The sequence below is a fragment of the Pogoniulus pusillus genome, chromosome 6, assembly GCF_015220805.1.
Source record: "Pogoniulus pusillus isolate bPogPus1 chromosome 6, bPogPus1.pri, whole genome shotgun sequence".
NCBI classification, from domain to species: Eukaryota; Metazoa; Chordata; class Aves; order Piciformes; family Lybiidae; genus Pogoniulus; species Pogoniulus pusillus.
This window is the reverse complement of record NC_087269.1, coordinates 36421347-36439729: the sequence shown is the minus strand read 5'-3', so window position 1 is coordinate 36439729 and position 18383 is coordinate 36421347. Positions and strand designations below refer to the sequence as shown.

The 18383-nt window shown below is 39.8% G+C and overlaps 2 protein-coding genes across 17 annotated transcripts in view; one reads left to right on the top strand and one right to left on the bottom strand.

Moving 5' to 3' along the window:
* CTNNA3 (catenin alpha 3) overlaps window positions 1–18383 on the top strand; it is a 452565-nt gene that overhangs the window by 175532 nt on the left and 258650 nt on the right. The window contains exon 1 of one of the 13 annotated variants that reach the window (XM_064145234.1): window positions 12219–12273. The exons of the other annotated variants lie outside the window; for them this stretch is intronic. The gene's annotated coding sequence lies outside the window, so the exon portion shown is untranslated. Of the gene's footprint in view, window positions 1–12218; window positions 12274–18383 lie in introns of those variants that run through there. 13 annotated transcript variants of the gene reach the window in all.
* LRRTM3 (leucine rich repeat transmembrane neuronal 3) overlaps window positions 1–18383 on the bottom strand; it is an 89433-nt gene that overhangs the window by 57666 nt on the left and 13384 nt on the right. The window lies entirely within an intron of this gene.

Below are 18383 nucleotides of genomic sequence, written 5' to 3'. Positions count from 1 at the left end.
ATAGACTGCAGTGAACAGACTAAAAATTCATGATCAAGTTCAGCAAAGAATTCTCTGAAAACTGTTAATGCAACAGTGAAAAAAAGGTACAAGAGATTTAAGGGTAAATCTATTCATATTTTTCAGTTGCTACATGATCAGTTCTAGCTTACATGGACCTTTGGTAGACATTTCCCTCTCAGATTTCATGTTTCTGAGGCACAGCAGTGGAAGAATTTTTCCAGATAGATCTGTATGCTGGGTGCTAGCTTCCACGAAGATAAATTTTGGTGGTAGTGACTTTGTTTCTAGATTAGTTTTTGACTTGTAATTATTTCTGCTATTTCCGTTCCAATACACCTTAACAGAATCTCTCTGCTTCCTTCCCATCATTTTCTCTCCTTTCTCCACATGAAGTAAACTATGACACACTTCCTAAAGAGACCTACAGCTGAATTATATGTGTCTGAAGCCAGATTGGTTCAGCAAAGCACCAAAATTATTATCTTGCTACCTTGCACATTTTTAGTTTAGAATGAGAGAGACTGGGGAGTGAGGAGTAAATAAAGTCCAGCAAAAAACTCTAGAAGAAAAGTCTGTCAAGTATGGGGCTACAGATGAGCCAGAAGGAATGACTTTTAAGCAGCTAAACAAAGACAAAGGCCTAGAGAGTTGCCAAAAGGCAATCCTTGCATCTATGTAGTGACACAGAGAAACATTGAAGAGGAGCTTGAAAGATGACTTGTCTGAGCAGGTTCTGAAAAGAAACAAATTACTTATTTACACACAAATATAAATGGAAGCTCTGCTTAGAAAGAGATTCTGATTTTGTTGTTGAAGTATTACTGCTTGATTTGCAGAAGTGGAGCTGCTGCCATTTGATGCCTCTTTTAGTTTACCACACGAATGAATTTCTATCCATTTGTATATGTGTTAAGCACGTGGTCTTCAAGCCAAAGCCCATAAAGACATGCACTTGCTCAGAAGTATGAAGTCTACTCTGAACATTTAGATAATATAATGAGGTAAGTGAAAATAGAGAAGTGCCAGATTTCTAGAACTTGAACAGCTTTTTTGCAAATTGGCTACTTATGGAAATCTCATAGCCAAATGTTCTTCCCTGATGCCTCACTAAACTGTGTCATGTTACTGGAAGTCTAAAATCTGTCTCCACTCCGTGTTGCATACATTTTAACTTTGCAGTCTGGTAGGCAGACAGAGGCTTTCTGTCTTGTAGCCTACTGCTGTGAATAAAAACCAGAGAGATGTGAGCAGGATGGAAATGCTTGTATAGTAGTGTCCTGGAGTCCTGTATAGCCCTAAATTCCTCTCCCTCTGTGGCTTGAATGGAAGAGGAAAAGCTGTCTGTTTCCCCCCTGGCCCCCGCCTTGCCCTGCAGGTGTGAAGGGGGTGAGCGAGGGACCCTTCCGGCAGTGCCCGCGCTGGAGTCGGGCTGGGATTGGCTGTGCCCTTCGCGCCTAGCTGTGGTAACTCTGCTCTTTGGCCAGAGAGGGTATAAATACTGGGGGACTTCCCGCCCTTGGGGTTCCCGCCTTGGAGTTCATTCCTGCCTGAGAGTTCTAACCCCCTCGCCTGGCCTGGATACAGAAAAAGCCCTGTGCTCCAAAGGACTGCTACAGCCATTAGTGTCCTTTGTGCACAGCCTAACGACTCTTAACGACCCCCCTGCAGCTTCTGAAAGGGAGCGAGAGGGACAGGCCGCGGGACCAAGTCAGCCTGACCCTGAGTTATTTTGGCTCAGCTTTATTATTAAATGGGAAATGCTATTCAATTAACAGCTAAAGCCTTTTCCAACTTCTGACTTCCAAAACAGTCAGATTACCTATGGCATCCTGTAGCTATTCTCAAACGAGCTGAATCTGGTAATTCAAACTAAATTACTTTCTGTATATAGTTTTGGGGATGGGTTTTTGGGAAATGAAATTAACTCTATTTTTGTATAAAACTCCTGACTCGGCCCTGTTAATTCCCTGCCTCCACAACAAGTAGCAGTGGGTGGCACTTCTTAAGGCCCACAGACAGTTGCTATAAGGTAGGGGACTGCCCAAGACCATGGGCAGCTGCATTTCTAGGTGGGCTCGGGGCCTTTTGCATGTGTGTGGTTTCAGGCCATGTTTAGTCCAAGCATTCCCTTGAGATGCTTGGGGTGAGCCAAAGGGGGGGGACTGATCCAGCCTAGAAGTAACTTGCTGAGAATTTAAAAGCAGATGAAAACATGGTTTTCACTTGAATTGGTGCCACTTGTGAAATGTCAAATTCTGCTGAGTGTGCCCAGCGCCAGGTGAGGTGTCAGTGCAAAACAGGGAGAGAAAATCCTGACTCTTTTTCCCATCCTCTTTCACAAGAGTCTGTAATTAGGTCAGCTTAAAGTAACTGGGAAGCTGCAGCCTGGGGTGGAAAAGATCAGCATGTTCTCCTCCTTGATAGGAGTTTCTCTGTCGTTATCTAATCTGCTAATTTTTCTGGAGGCCTTGCAAATGATACATAGACTGTTGGTTGTCTTATGTCAGGAGCAAGGTCTAGCTTGTGCAGTGAAAGGCTTCCTCTTTCTGCCATCCTTGCCTGCCTGCAGCGCTCTGGAACTTGCCTCCAATGCTCCAAGTCTTCTGACACTGCTCATGAACACCTTTCTCCTTGGTTCTTGGCTTCTATCAGCTACCCTATTGCTCCTTAGGCTTTATTCCTGCATCTCACTGCTCCTGTACTTTGCAGGTAGAAGCATTATTGTTATCAGGGAGCTTGGAAGGTAGCTGTGTATCTGCAGTTGCTTTTGGAAGCTGAGGTAGTTAAGAACAAACAAGCAAACCTAACTGAAATGGCAGAGAAGTGTGTTTACTTTTTGCCATGCTGTAATTGGAGCATTTTATCAGCTAGATGAACTGAATCATGTACATGATTTTAAAAGAGAGTGGGTAACTGGGCAGGTTAGGCACTGATTTGGGAGAGTGATGAGAAACTTTAAATCCCAGCTCTGCCTAATTTGAAAATAACAGATTTAATTAAAAAACCCTCAACAACTAAAGCCACCTAACAGTCTTTCTCTCTCTATCTCAGGCAGAGTTCAAGACTTAGGTTATTTTCTAAGGATTGTTAAGGTCAGTGTGCCAGGCACTGGGAAAATATCTAAATGGTCTGTCTTGGTCCTTCTCTAGAACAAAAATGGCATCAAAGCCTCTAGAGAAGGGAATCTTTAGAATTACTGGTAGGTGACAAACCTAAGGGAGCCATTTTAAAGTGCTAAGTCATTGTGTATCTTTTGGGGCTTTCTGCTGTTTCAGCACAGTAGCCTGCTGGCTAGCGAGGGTTAGAGGCAGAAGGAAGAATCTGAGTCTTGAATTCATGGGAACTTTGTTTATCTTAATGATTTATTTCTTTCTGTTACATTTCCAGTCTTCTGTGTTTTCTGACCTAGATGGTGATGTCCTTAGCTCCTGTAGAGACAAATTATTCATACGAGTTTATGGAAACATCACTGATTAAAATTAGCTAATATAAGTAGGGAATCACAATCTGGTCCTTCAGCTTTGTTTTTTCTTCTTTATAACAACTTGCAGCACATTTAAAGAAGACATTGACTCTGACTAATTCTAGACCTGTCAAATCCTTCACAACACTTTTACTCTACACTTCATTTGAGTTTCTTGTAATGTTGAGATGTGACTCCTAACGCTATATAAATTACTTTAAAAATTACTGGGTTTACTTTTTAATACTATTGGCCAGCATTGGATTGCTCTTTCTTGACATTTAATTCTGAATAAAATTAAGAACAAACAAACAAAAAAGATAGAGAAGTACAGTTCTGTGAGTGTTAGATAGATGAGTTGTGTGGGAGAACTCATTTCCTGACTGTTTGAGTAGGTAGCCACCTTTGGCTTGCATACAGAGGTGAAATGTTTTCCAAGAATGAGTTTGTGACTCACACGAAGAAAGCATAATTACTCATGGATATACGAGATGTAGACAGAGGAAAGGTTGTTAGATTGGTAGTGAGGAGCCAGTATTAAGAAATTGTTCTGGAAAATCTGCACAGTTCAGGCAGTCCTGGTTATTCCAGGAAAATGCATATTGTTTCAGAAGTGCCATACAGATTTGGCCAAGGATTGCTGCAAGCAAGATGATTTCCTCTTGCACTATTGACAGGGCACACATGCTTTAACTTAATTTTGAAATTATGCACCTCCTTGAAATGATATTAGTCTAATGATGCACTGTAAACCTTGTAAGAACATCTTTCTGAGCAAATTTCTACCTCACATTTTATTTTCCTCTTCATTTTTTGTAGTTGGCTGATAGAAGCTGTCATGCTGTCTTTCTGTTTAAAGGGAACACTGCATCATTCCTTTTTGTGGTTTTTTCACTCCAAATGATTTTTTTAAAGCACAAAAAATAAAGGAATTAGAAAAAAAAAATCCCTGTATTTTGAAAGACTCTTGTTTTGACATAAGAGTTGCTTAATGTGCTACCTTAGCTTCTCTGAACAGTAATGTTGAGTCACTGAAGGCTGTATATTATTTGAGAGACCATATGCTTCTGAAAAGCATCATGTAATTTATTAGAGCTTTTCTTAAGTAGAAGCTTGGAGCTGCTTCTGTTTTGTTTCATTTAGACTGGAGAATCTAGACATTTTTTACCCATGCACTGGTTGATCTGGCAGCTCTAGCTGCATTAGACAGCTTAGCAAATGAAAGCAGTAGTGAGTTACGGACTAGGTATTAATGCAGGTGTATTAAGTCTTCTGAAGATGTTGGCAGAATTCTGGATGAAATACAAATTAAGGTCTAATTGCTCTTCTGTATGATAATGTTAACTTTTCCTTTACTCTTCCTGTTGTAAAAGAAACATTCTGTTCTATGATTCTCTAAGCACTGGCAGAGCATATGAAATTAATGTTTCTTCCAGAAGTCACAGTAGTATTGCATGAGCAGAACTGCTCAAAAAATGTCTTGTGGAAGTCAGTAAAAGCCTATTTAGAAGCTTTGCAGTAGAAGGCTTATTTGTGAGCTGTCTAACATGCTTAGGCAGGAAATGAATGCACATCAATGGCCAGAACGGCCTCACAACAGGGGAGGATGATTTCTCCCAGAACTGTTTGAGACTGAAGACTAGGCAAGCATGAGTCTTTGGAAGGTTGAAGGTCTCCAGCTCATCGTCACCTGAGATAGTGGGCAGCACAGTAAAAGCCACTCTGCCAGGCAACATGGCCTACATTAAATACTAGCAGGAAGGAGATGCAGACTGCTGTGGAAAGTACACGTGCTGTGAGAGTGGATTTGAGTCACTGATAGCTGTGAGCATGGAGAATTTCTCCAGACCTGAACATCCTGTGCAACACTTAAATATTGAGGGTGTAACTTTAAAACTAGCCTAAAGCTAATTTTTCATTTCCTCTAAGGCTCTTTTCAAGGAAACAGTGATTAAAATGAAGAAGGTGGCTGGGAAGGGTTGCTTTTGGAAGTAATGAGTATATGACTTGTTTTCTTCACTCTGGTTGTTAGAAGAGATTTAAACATGAATCTGTAATTATTTTTTTTCTCCTTGAAGTACATGTGTGACACAATATACACAGCTTCTGTTTAGATTTATAAAACTGTAATGCTTTAGTAATTCTCTAGGGCTTTTGTCCCCGACCTTGATTAACACAGTGCCCTTCCAAAGAAGAAACTGCTACAAGGCAGAAGCAGAAAAAAGGCCTCCATACCTGCACTTCGGTGCAGGATTTATCACTCCTATATTAAGCTGCAGAGCTACAGTCATCTGTTGGTTGTTTTTTTTCCCTTTTAATCTCTTTGTGTCTCAAATCGTACACTAATTCTCCTCTTCATTATCCTACTTTCCCTTATTCCTAACCTGTAACTACACTCTTAAATTTACTGTTTCTTTCACTTCTACTTTAAAAGGTCATCAGAAGGGGCATGCTATATAAAACAAATCTTAGGCCTCATGCATGAGTAGACAGGAAAGCTTGAAAGAGAGAAGAGTTGCCTTCAGAACCAGGAACAGGCAGCTTGGCCTCTGAGGGAGAGAGAGGCATTGACAAATAGAAATAGAGCTTTCTGGAGGGGCTTTTTAACAGGGTGTCCACCTGCCAATCTCCTTCCTCCTTTGCTGAGCTCTTAATTCAGTCTTCCTTGGGGGCATCCATTGAACATGCAACCTTCTCCTTCCTTACAAAAAGGCTGAATTCCTAGGTCTTCACAGCCTGGAAACCAGCTGAATTTCTCATAAAGTTTGAAAGTATTTGTCTTGGGCATCTGCTGTGTTGTCAGTTATCAAATGCATATTGGAGTGTAATGAATAAGGTCGGAGGGAATTTTGAGGCTAGCAGAGTAATGATGGTAAAAGAACAGCAATGTGTCTGTTTTAAACTTGAACAGGAATTTGGGATTTTTACAATTATAATGTTCATGTAGCAGTATAATGCCATCCTAGGAGTTAAGTGTTACCTTGAAATAAGAAAAGTGGGTTGGAGGAAGCTGTTAGTGAAATGGCTGGAGCTGACTGTGTCACAGACCCACATCAAATAAATGTTACATTCGCATACTGAAGAAGCTCCATTGACACTCAGGTCTTTAAAGTTGTAAAAAATCCCAACTGACAGATATGAGATTGAGTGTCTTAGAAAGCTGGGTTTTATTCTCTGTGTGACAGTTCTGACTTTACATTTTACAAATCAGTCTCTCCACAATGGATTTAATTTTGATAGGTTCCTAGGTTTTTAATTAGGATGTAGTTGTTAAGCTCTTCCCACTGTTATCGGAGTCCTGATGATTTCTTACAGTGTACTGCATCATTTTATTCTGCAGTGAAATCCTATTTAATTTCTGGTCATGTTTTCAGCTGCATCATCCTTTAATTTATGGAAACCTCTCAAAGATTTTCTGCACTAAATGTGCAAAAAGATTAATCTAGTTTTGTACAATCACTGACTCTTCTGTGAATCGTCCACCTTGGTGATCCCAGAGACTTCGACAGCCTTCCTGCTCTTGATGAAATGATAAAGAAGATGCATTATAGCTTCCTGCAGTGTTGCTCCTTAAGCTCTTTTGTGGCCTGTTAACACTCTGTTTTACAACTCACCTGCCATGATTTATGTTCCTTTCTGCTGTACTGCTATGCATATGCCATGAGTGTTTTGGGCACTGCTATTTCCAATTCCCTCTCTCACTGTACCAGTTAAACACAGTGGCTTTTTTGCAGTTACTCATTCAGCAGGTGTTTTGAGGTAGGTGGTAAGTGCTTGCTCTCACCTTTTGCCATCCATCTGTAATGTTCATGTACTTGTCAATACTTCTGATTTTTGTTTTCTTTTAATAAGCTTTCCATTTTAGTTAGATCACCTTTGTAAAAACAAGTGTTTTTTTGTCTACTGTAGAAATGCTGAATCTGAACATATCAAACTTTTACAGACTCCTTGGCAGTGATATTCTGAGTGATGTCCTCAACATTACTGTTCACTGTGTCATAAGCTGGTTTTATTTTAGGGGTTTCCCTGTCTAGCCAGTCCATGAAGTACAATCTGCAGATGAGTTTTGTCACCACACCATGTCTGAAATAACTAAACCCTGCAATTATTGCTGTTTTTCCTGTGCCAGCAATTATTCTAATATTTCTAGGCATGACAGGGGCTCTGCTGCCAAATGACAGAGATAGGATTGTCCTTAATGATGTATTTTGCCTGTGTTTGGACATAGACTTTTAATTTCTTAAAGATTCTGTGTTATTTATTGCAACGTTTCACCAAGCTCTAATTTGATTCTAAGATCTTTGTAACATGATGTCTTAATTCTTGTATTGCCATCAGCTACTGCATAGGGTTTTTTTCTTTAGGCTCAAATATTAATGTACCAGTAATTGATCTGTTTTCCCTCTGAGTGTTTGACATGCTCTACATGCTTGCTTAAAAGTACAGGTGTTCTATTTTTCCCATCTCTTTGTTTTTTTAAGCTCCTTAGCATTTGCACAGAAACGTATACACTTGGTTTGGCATTCTTTTGCTTTTGTGGGAGATGTGCTCATTGTTCATTTTGACTTTGGCAACTGTCTTTTCTATCCTTGCATGGACAAATTGGAAAAAGGAGACACAAAGACTCACCACATATGAGTCTGTCTCTGTGAATCCTCTGCTTCTTATACAAAAATGTTAACACTCAGGTGAATATTGCAGGTAGGCTGATGAGCACCTGTGTCTTATTATGGATTTATGTTTATGGGGCTGAGTGACTGAAATAAATGAAATTTCAGTCATTCCAGAGTCAGCCTTAGCTAATAGGTTTGTTGTTATGGATTTTGAACAGAGTTGCAGATGCTGAGTTTCAAGACTTGCCCTGAAACCTCTAGAAGGTGTTGTGGGGCATGCTGCTTGTTGATAGCATTTGGTAATTTTTTCAGTGCTATTCTAGTTTCACTTTAAGAATTCAAGGCAAGAGATACAAGGACAAGTGGGAGCTGCAATATTTTCAGGGAGAAATGAGAATGTTTGTGTCATTATGTACATGGGCTAGTGAAGAGTAGCTCCCAAATAATTAGGGTTAAATGGTTTTCCATACTGCTTTGCTCTAGATGCTTGAATAATTGCCTGAAATACTCTTTAAAATCACTGGCAATAATGTATCGTGGAGAAGCTACTGCAATAGCAACTATTTTTGCAGTGAGACGCATAAAGCTATCAGGCTAATGAAACAGCATTTTGAACCACAGCAGGTTTTAGGCTTGTAGAGCAATTGCGTTCCCTCCTTGCTCCTGCCACCAGATGCTGTTTCACACAAGCAGAGAACAGCTGATTTATTGTAGAAATGGGAGAATATTTAACCTTCTGGGGGGCTGTAAGGACAGCATTAGCACAAATAGATCTAATCTTGATCTGATAATAGCAGGCATATGAATCATTGAAACATAGAATCATTTTAATTGGAAAAGACCTTCGGGATCATTAAGTCCAAACATTAACCCAGCACTGCCAAGTCCACTGCTAAACTATGTCCCTATGCACCACAGCTACATGGCTTGTAAGTCCCTCCAGGGATGGTGAATCATTTATGTGTTTTATAAACAATAATTTATGTAATGCTATTCTTCTTCTCTTTTTGGTGTGGAGGCAGTCAAGGCTGGATTGTTAGAATAACAGACATTACCACTGAACATTGGCTATGCTTATGAATTTGCATGATATTTGTATCTAGGATTAGATGCACTCCTATTTGTCTACTGAAAAATTAGCAGATTCTAATTTGTGTCATTTACATGCTTTTGCATTGTACTTCAGTAACACTCTAGTATTTAATTCTACTCCAATTACTGAATGGTAATTTTTTAACATAATAACTCTTGATTTTTATATTCATCTCACTGATTTTCAAAGGAAGAGTGAAAGGACTGTTGATTAAATTCTCCCTACAGAATGATAAATTCCTAATAAACTTTTCTAGATTTAATCCAATGCTTATGAATGAACAAAATAGCTGTATCTCTGCACTCTGTTAAGCCCTAGTGCTTTGTAGTATGTCTAGCCTAATATAAGCACATCCAGTTGGAAAGTAGCACTAAACATAAGCAAATCAGAAATCAAAGATGTTATCGATAGCCATACAGAGTCGACCTGAAATCACCAAAGAGAGAAGCTCAGAACCACATCTAGAAAGTCCTTCCTGTGTGTTTCCTGGGAGATGGCACTGTAGATTGCTGAAATATTTCACATAGCTGCTTTTTATCAGACTCCTAAATGCCATGTCTGGAAGGGAAAAAAGGGCCCGATATGTGTCCTGGTTTGCCCAGCCATGTTCCCTCCTCTCCCTCCCCTTTCCAGAGTGGAGAGCAACACAGGAAAAGAGCAAAAGACCTGGAACCACTGAGTCTGCTTCTGTGGTAAACAAGGTACATACACTTGCCTCAGATTCAGACTGGATGTGAGGAAGAAGTTCTTCACCATGAGAGTGGTGGAGACCCCTGGCATGGGTTGCCCAGAGAGGTGATTGAGGCCCCATCCCTGTAGGTGTTAAAGGCCAGGCTGGATGAGGCTCTGGCCAGCCCGATCTAGGGTAGGGTTTCCCTGCATATGGCAGCTAGGTTGGAACTAGGTGATCCTTGTGGTCCCTTCCAACCCTGACTGATTCTATGATTCTGACTGCACCTTCTGCCTGAGCAGAAAGGATTCCCTCGAATCCCCCTAGAGGGCAAGTGGCATATTGTGCCGTAAGAATCTCCAAAAGCTTACTCTTTCTGTATTTGCTAGATTTGCTACATTGTTTGAAATTCTTTGGTACTGCCCTATGCACTGTACATATGTTGTAATCTGTTTGCACAACCAAGCATAAAGACCCTGTAAATAAGAAAATATTTTTCATTAATAAAGAAAAATGTTTCATATTTCATTAATATCTCATTTCGTAGCAATGTCAAGTAGCTGTGGTAAATGGGGGCAAACTACTCATCTTAGGTGCTTGGAAGCAGCACCAAACCAGACTTTTTGTTTGTTTTATTTGTTTCCTAGAACAGCTTTGCCACAATAGTTAATCAGTATCGACAGGATAAATAAGAGCCTATTGACAACATTGATTTGGATTCTCAGAAAGTCTTTGCTATGGTTCCTCACAAGAAGCTGTTTAGGAGGTGAAAAGGGAGCTACTCTTCTTGGGTAGGACCTAGCTGGAAGCAGAAAACAGAGAGAAGGAATAAAATGTCAGTTTTCTAGATGGCAAAAAGTTAACAGCAGGGAGCCTTCAGGTGTTCAGGTTAGAATCATGCTGTGCAATTGGAAGTCCCTGTGAAAAGAGGACAGCAAAATGTGCAGGTAACATTTGTTTCGGTTTGTCAAACCTCAGAAGTGAAACCAGGACCGTACAGAACTCAAGAGATCTGCATGAATGAACACTGCCATACCAAGCAAAATCAACTGACAAATGTAAAATAAAGCCTGTTGGCAATGGTAGGAATTTGAACTATAAACATCTGCTGTTAGTATTTAAGCAAAGTGCTAGCAGTCAAAAAAGAGTCCATGGTGTACTTCTGAACACTGTGTTCAAAAGGCTTGCTCAGAGTACAGTGAAGCAGGCACATGGGTGATAGACTGGAAAATAAATTGGAAATTAATAAATGCCTTGGCCTAAATATTTCACCTTTTCTTTTGAACCTATGTTCAGTTCTAATTATATGTTATCAGGGAAGATTAGTTAAAAATTAAATGATTTGGAGCTTGCAGAGCAAAATGTTTAGGAACATCTGATTTAAAGGATAGCAAACTGATTTTTAAATAACCTATTTAAATATTTTAATTCACAGTCCATAATTCAGCTGTAGAATTTGCTGCCAGAATTCAGTGATGATAAGGTTTCAGGAATTTCTGTATAAAAAGATCTCATTTCTAAATGTATAATAAGAACATTTACAAGTAAGTCATTTAAAATTAGAAGTATGATTTATGACCCACATGCTTGAAGGAATAAATATGTTAAGGGCTAAGATGGTAGCATCTTTTTCTTGTAACTAATGTAGCCTGTTTGGTTTGGTGAATTTTTGAGATTTTTTAAAAAAAAATCTGTTTGACTTTTTCTGGGTTTTTTTGTTTGGTTTTTTTTTTTTTTAATGTATGCTTAGAATCACAGAATCATAGAATCAACCAGGTTGGAAGAGACCTCCAAGATCATCCAGTCCAACCTAGCACCCAGCCCTATCCAGTCAAGTAGACCATGGCACTAAGTGCCTCATCCAGTCTTTTCTTGAACACCTCCAGGGATGGTGCCTCCACCACCTCCCTGGGCAGCCCCTTCCAATGCCAATCACTCTCTCTGTGAAGAACTTCTTCCTAACATCCAGCCTAGACTTCCCCCGGCACAACTTGAGACTGTGTCCCCTTGTTCTGTTGCTGGTTGTCTGAGAGAAGAGACCAACCCCTACCTGGCTACAATGTCCCTTCAGGTAGTTGTAGACAGCAATGAGGTCACTCCTGAGCCTCTCCTGCTTCTACCTGTTAGATAACAGGTTACAGTTACGAAGCTTGCTAGGCAGGTCTAACATGACATTTCCTTGTGTAAAGGGTTAATGCTTCTGGGGGAGTGGTCTTGATCCTGACCCCAGGTCTTCCTGACTCCTCCCTGGGGATGGATCTTGAAGCTGACCCCAGGTGTAGTAGTTAGCCCACTCCCACTTCCTGTCAAGCCCCTTATAAAAACTGAGGAACTTCTTGTTTTGTTTTCTTGCCCTGCCTCCCTGCCTGACAGCACCACCCTTCTGTTCCTGCTGCTCTTTTGTTTTTCCACTTGGCCATCATTCCACGAGGTGGACAAACTCATTGCCATCAATCTGGTTGTGTATACATATATTTATATGTTTTTGTATCCTGTTTTTTCCTTCCCTGTGCCTCTTTGTAACTCCCTTATCTCAAGCACCTTTTATTCGTTGTTAAAGTTTTCTCTTTTAATTTCCAAATCAAAGTGCGACTATTTATTTGGGTGTGTTTTACTTTTTCCTCTCTATATCTAATTCCCTCCCAAAAGGGAGGGAAGAGAGAAGGGCATCCATTAATTGTTATTGGTTCTATTTGAGTCTCTGGGAAATTTAAACTAGAACTGAGACACCTTGTATGACTGATATCCTTAGTTCAGGAGGAAGCAGAGGTGGTTAAATGTCTCCTATATAAATTCTTTCAATTTCTGAGATATTGCAGTTGTGCTTCTGCAAATGCATCCCTGAATTTAAAGGCAGATTATTGTGTCATGTATCATTACAATTTGAGCTTTCAAACCAGAATCAGAATAGAATTAAAACAAATTTTCATTGCTATTTGTTTTAATTTAGTTCTGATTTTCTTTAGAGCCATAATAATCTTGTTAGTATTCCAACTGCTTTACAATGCTGATGTTGTCAATGGAAGTTGGATCAGAGTGCTCAACTTGCAAGATACCATTCATATTCCCTCCTCATTTGGCATCACGTTTTAGGGGAGAGGGAGTGGGGGCAGGGATGGAAGAAAGCATAATTTGTCAATTTATAGCCAGAACCCATTAGGAATGTATGAGAACCCTCCTAAGCTGCTTCTGCTGTAGAGGACTTGGAGTAGAGGGTGGGGAATCATTTTCCTTTGTGTAGTCTAGTTCTTTCTGCACCATCCCTTGTTCTTTCTGCATGTGCAAGCCTGGCTCTTTATGCTCACTGTCATTTGATTATACTTTTTAAATTAAAGGAGAAGAAAAGGACAATTTATTTCAAGTTGTCTGAGTTTAGGGCACATCTATCTTTTCTCTGTAGAATTAGTGGTTATGTGTAATATTGCTGTGTGGTCATTGCCAGGATAGATCACAGTTTATTTCAGCTGGATGTCGTTATTTTATCAGACAGGGGTGTTTCAATGCTACTTGTATGGTACTAATTTTACTGAGTATCTAAATCAGTTGGGATTTTCCATGTGATTTCTGTGATTTCCATGGTGATGATAAGATCTGAAAAACTTTATTTTATGGGTTGGCAGATTATAGGTGGTCTTAAAGTGTGCTAGTGTGGGGTTAAGGCTATGCCTGAATTTTAAAAAGTTTTGTACCTTTCCAAATTCAGTTGGTGATGTCTGGAGTTGCTCCCTTGCTGCTGCATAATCCTTTGCTCTTACCTCACATGCCTAATGTTTCCTACTCAGTTTCCACTTTCTTTGTGAGTAAGAAAACACTCAATAAAATAATACTTAAACTTTTTTTAATTGAGTGTGGCTATAGAGTGGATAATATGAAATTTCCACTGTATAAAATGAGATTATGTTAACCTGACAAGCAAAAATGTGATCAGCTCTGCAGCTGAAGTAGGGGCTAGGCAGTAGCTAAGATAAACACATAGGTTTTATTATGTATGTTGGGGTAAAGGCAATTCCCGTTGGAGTTTCCCGAAGTGCAGTTAAGAACTACACATTTTAGGAGATGCAGGTTCCCTTACACATTTAAAGCTCTTTGGTGCATCTTAGAGTCACAGCATACCTGCCTTTAGGAGAAGCCTACAGAGTTGCTGAGATGGTTGGAGGCATCCACCTCTGCATGATGTTCTTCCCACCCATGTCACAAAGAGGTCACTATTAGAATGCAGAGAGGAGTAGCACTTTTTCCAAGTACTGATAATGTGCAGTGTTCATTTGAACAGCAATTTTAATGTATAAACAAAGTGAAAATCCAGTTGATTAAAGAAAGCTGCCCCAAGTTTTATGATAAGGGCAACCACACAGGGCTAATGGTTTGAGCTGGATGCTAGCAGTGGGAGGCTGAGAATCTGCTCTCACTGTTGCTGTAGCCTGTAAGGAAACCAGGTCAGGTGTCTTTTCTATGTAAATAGCACTAATAATGCCTCATAAAATGTTTTAAGACTCTCTAAGGAAAAGTGCTTTGATACTCCTTTAATTAAGATTACTTTAAGGAATGTCACTTATTCCTAATTGCAGTTAGTTCTATTATGAAGCAGTCGGGGATGAATGTTATAATCTTTAATTCATTAATTAATAGATACCTGGTTTGGTGAGCTGTTCATCTTCTGTTTGAAAATCCTGAAAAATTAAGTGGTTTTATATTGGATACTAAAACTCCTGATTAAGATAAATCATAGAATCAGTCAGTGTTGGAAGGGACCACAAGGATCATCTAGTTCCGACCCCCTTGCTATGGGCAGGGACACCCTACCCAAGATCAGGCTGGCCAGAGTCTCATCCAGCCTGACCTTAAACATCTCCAGGGATGGGGCCTCAATCACCTCTCTGAGCAACCCATTCCAGGGTCTCACCACTCTCATGGTGAAGAAATTCCTCCTCACGTCCAGTCTGAGTCTACCCACTGGAAGGCCACAAGAAGGTCACCTGGGAGCCTTCTCTTCTCCAGACTGAACAGTCCCAACTCTTTCAGTCTGTCCTCATAGGAGAGGAGCTCCAGCCCTCTGATCATCCTTGTGGCCCTTGCCAGTTTGAGTTTTATTACCACATAGAACAAGCAAAGAACCAAACCGAAAGAGATGGAGTGCTTTTCTGGAGGGTGAATTTTAGAGATAATATTTGACCCTATCTGTTTATCCCAAAACAAATATGAAGGTTGGTACACAAAGATCACAACAGGTTTTAGGCTCACTGGAGGACTGACTTGACTTGGAAAAATGAAACTAATTTGTTTTTGGCCTCCTTTGGTTTGTCACTTCTGAGCTGATTGCCAGTATCCTGACTCCTCTGCGGCAGCATGCTGCAGCATGCCAGAGCCTTGTCTGCTCTGTTGCCAGACCTAGAGTGTTCAGAACAGTGGAGATAGGGACATAAAAGTTCTACAGTATCCATTACTGAAAGGCATCAGCCTGTAAAACTCAGAAACAAAACCCCAACTCTTTTTACCTTGTGTGGATCTTTTCGAGGAGGATTTGAGACATAACATAAAGGGTATTACCATCTGATTTTCACCTACAGGTCAAGGTGGCTTGAACTCCCTGACCCTGACTTCTAGAATAGATGAAGAATCAATGGTGCCATTTTAGTTTCCACTAAAAAGATTGGCCTGTTTGCCCTCACCTACAGCTTTTCTATGTAATAGGGTCTAATGAGTACTGTTTTGGAAAATAAAATGCAGAAAGGATCTTTTATCAGGAAAATTTCCTTTTGCTGTAGTACTGGCTTCCTTGGTTACTATTACTGTAAGACATCTATATCAAGTATAGTTTTTGTGGTGTCTGAATCTGTCCCAGAACAACAGTACCATAATGTTTCAGCTTCTCCAGCCTTGTCCTTGTGCTGTACAGGAGTGTGTAGATGCTATGGAAATGACACACCTCAACTGCTGCATGTCATGTTGGGGAGGAAGGGAACATGTTAGGCTGCTTCTTCCTGTCTCCTTCCCCTTCTCAATGGTTGTGCTGAAAAGCTGATACTGAGAAGAGTGCATTTGTTGCACCCATCACATCATGCTTATTTAGCGAGGAAATCGTTAAATACTAAGACCTCTTGTCAGCATGTTAGCACTGTCCTACTTTCTTTCTGCTGCTTGCCAGTCTGCAGTATATGACAGTCTTCTGTAGAATTCAGCTAACCTTTCTGAATGCTTTGAAGTAAGAATTAGTTAAAAAGCTTAAACTTTCTGTAGCACCCTTGTGGCTTTACAGTAACCATATCTATGAAGTCCTCGTGCCAATGCCTTCTTAATGAGCTCTAGATTTGAGTTTTGTGGGACACTTATCCTTCAGAAATGCTTGTCTTGACTTCCAGTAGACTAATCTGAGACTAATTAGAAGAGAGAATGAGGGTACAAGAGTGATCTTCTGCTTTTTAATAGCAGTAGTTTTCAGCTGTATTCTCAGGAAAAGATCTTTTTCTATTTGTGCTGTGCGCTTGCTGCTTTGCTGTATTTTACTTCAGTCTTAACTTTCGAGGCTACAAGCCTGAAATGGAACTCCTAAAATAATAAAAGCTTAAAATAAAGCAAAGGTTAGTGGTCAATGGTTTCTTTCCCACAGGCCCTGCAAGTTTTGATTTGTGAAGCACTAATAGAATAGGAAAGCTTAAGGGTATTTCTGTTATAGTCAGAGTTACTACTGTCAAACAAGACAGCACTTCCTAAGGAAAGAATACACCTGAAGTGACAGCTAGCTGGAGAGAGCTAATGCTGCTCTTGAAGGCTCTGGAACATGCACTGATTTGCCCATTAAACTATGCAGAATGAAGCTAACAAAAGAAGGATGTGCAATGTTTCTTCACTATCACTATTGGTTCAGTGAAGGAAGTATGTAAAGGTATTTGCAAAGGTAAAGGAGCTGCCTTGGACACCCATTCTGTGTAGTTTTGCCTTTTTCAGTCTGCACCATAGAGATCTACTTGGATTTGCTGGTTAGAGAGGAAAATAGAGCTTGGAGAACAGCTTCTATTGAGTTAGGTTTGGTAGGCTCATGCATGTAAAGTAGATGAATCTTTATATATATATATATATATATAAAACCTTTCCCTAAGGGGCACAGAAGTTCACTGACTTACTAGAGACCTGTAGTATTACTTGAAAAGATGCACAGGCCACCCCAGTCAAGGTATTCAGTTGGAGATCTTGAGTTAAAGATTTGAAAGAAAGAATCCTTTTAGAGAACTGTCAAAAATGATCCACATCAGCGCTGGGTGAATGATCAACTGTTCCAACACTTGGGGGTACTGGGTCAGATACAGTCAAAAATGTAAACTGAACTGAAGATGTTTCATTTTCAGGTATCCACAGGTTTTACCACTGTTGATCAAATTAACTTTGTAGTTATCACTGTGATTTAATGTATAAAGTGTGATATAATGTATGTAAAGAAATAGAAAGTGTTTTCAAGTGCCTACTAGTTCTGAGTGGTTTACTTGGAGGAATTCCTTCATTCCAAATAGTATTCCAAAGAATTAATTCCCATACATCTTCAAAGATAATATTCCTTTGCAAATCCCCTTGTTCTTTCTCTCACATTAGCATGCAGCACCACTGCAGCGTGTTAGCAAATGCCACATAAGCAGGTGGATTTCCAGTTTCAGTCCTGCTCCATCTACTGCCTGGCACAGGTTTTCTATCAGCTTTTGCAGTTCCCAGTTACCCTCTCCTGTCTAATCTGTTAATATGTTATTCTGAATTCATTCAACAAAAATAGATTTGCAGATTTATGCTGGAATTAACATGCAGTCGAGTTGTTTGTTTTTTCTGTGTGTTGAAGATGGAAAGGGAAGCATTAAATTGTATTAAAAAAACCCATTAAGTTCTATAAAGGTTTAGGTGAGGGGAACAGGCTACAGATACTCAGAAGGACCTCTATGAAAATGAGTGTTTGATTTGAAGCCTTTTAAAAAGGAAAGACTCTTTGTTCCAGAGTGTAGATTGGAAATCTTTGATTAAATGGTGAAACAGGCCTATTAAATAGATGCAGAGTGTTCTGTGGTACTGAGAGAAAAGGGATCGTGGTTATTCAGCTGCAATTCTAAGAGAGCCTGTTATAACCATGCATTTTAATTAACTAGATCAGATGGAGAAATGTTGCCTATATACTGCAGCATAGCTGTCTGCCTTGACACTCTCCTATCCATAAACAGAGGCCTTCTATTTGCAAAAGCCTTTGTGAGTTTATTTTTTTAAAAGGTATTTCTGAGAGATTGATTAACGTTTAAGCTAGAGTGGAATTAACCTTAGGCAAACCTGCTTCATTTTACAGTGCAGCAACATATCCTGTCTGTCATATCCCTATAGTGCCCCAATAAAGCATTGGTACAAAAACTTCATTTCCTTGTAACTGATCAGCATTCTTTTCCAGCAAGGCCTATAATTTGAGCTTTTCTCATGTGTAGCAATTTTGGAACATTATGGTAATTTACTTTTTAAATTGATAGGGTAGGGTTCCTGCAAAAGAAACACACATTCAAAACAGCTTTATTGTATTTT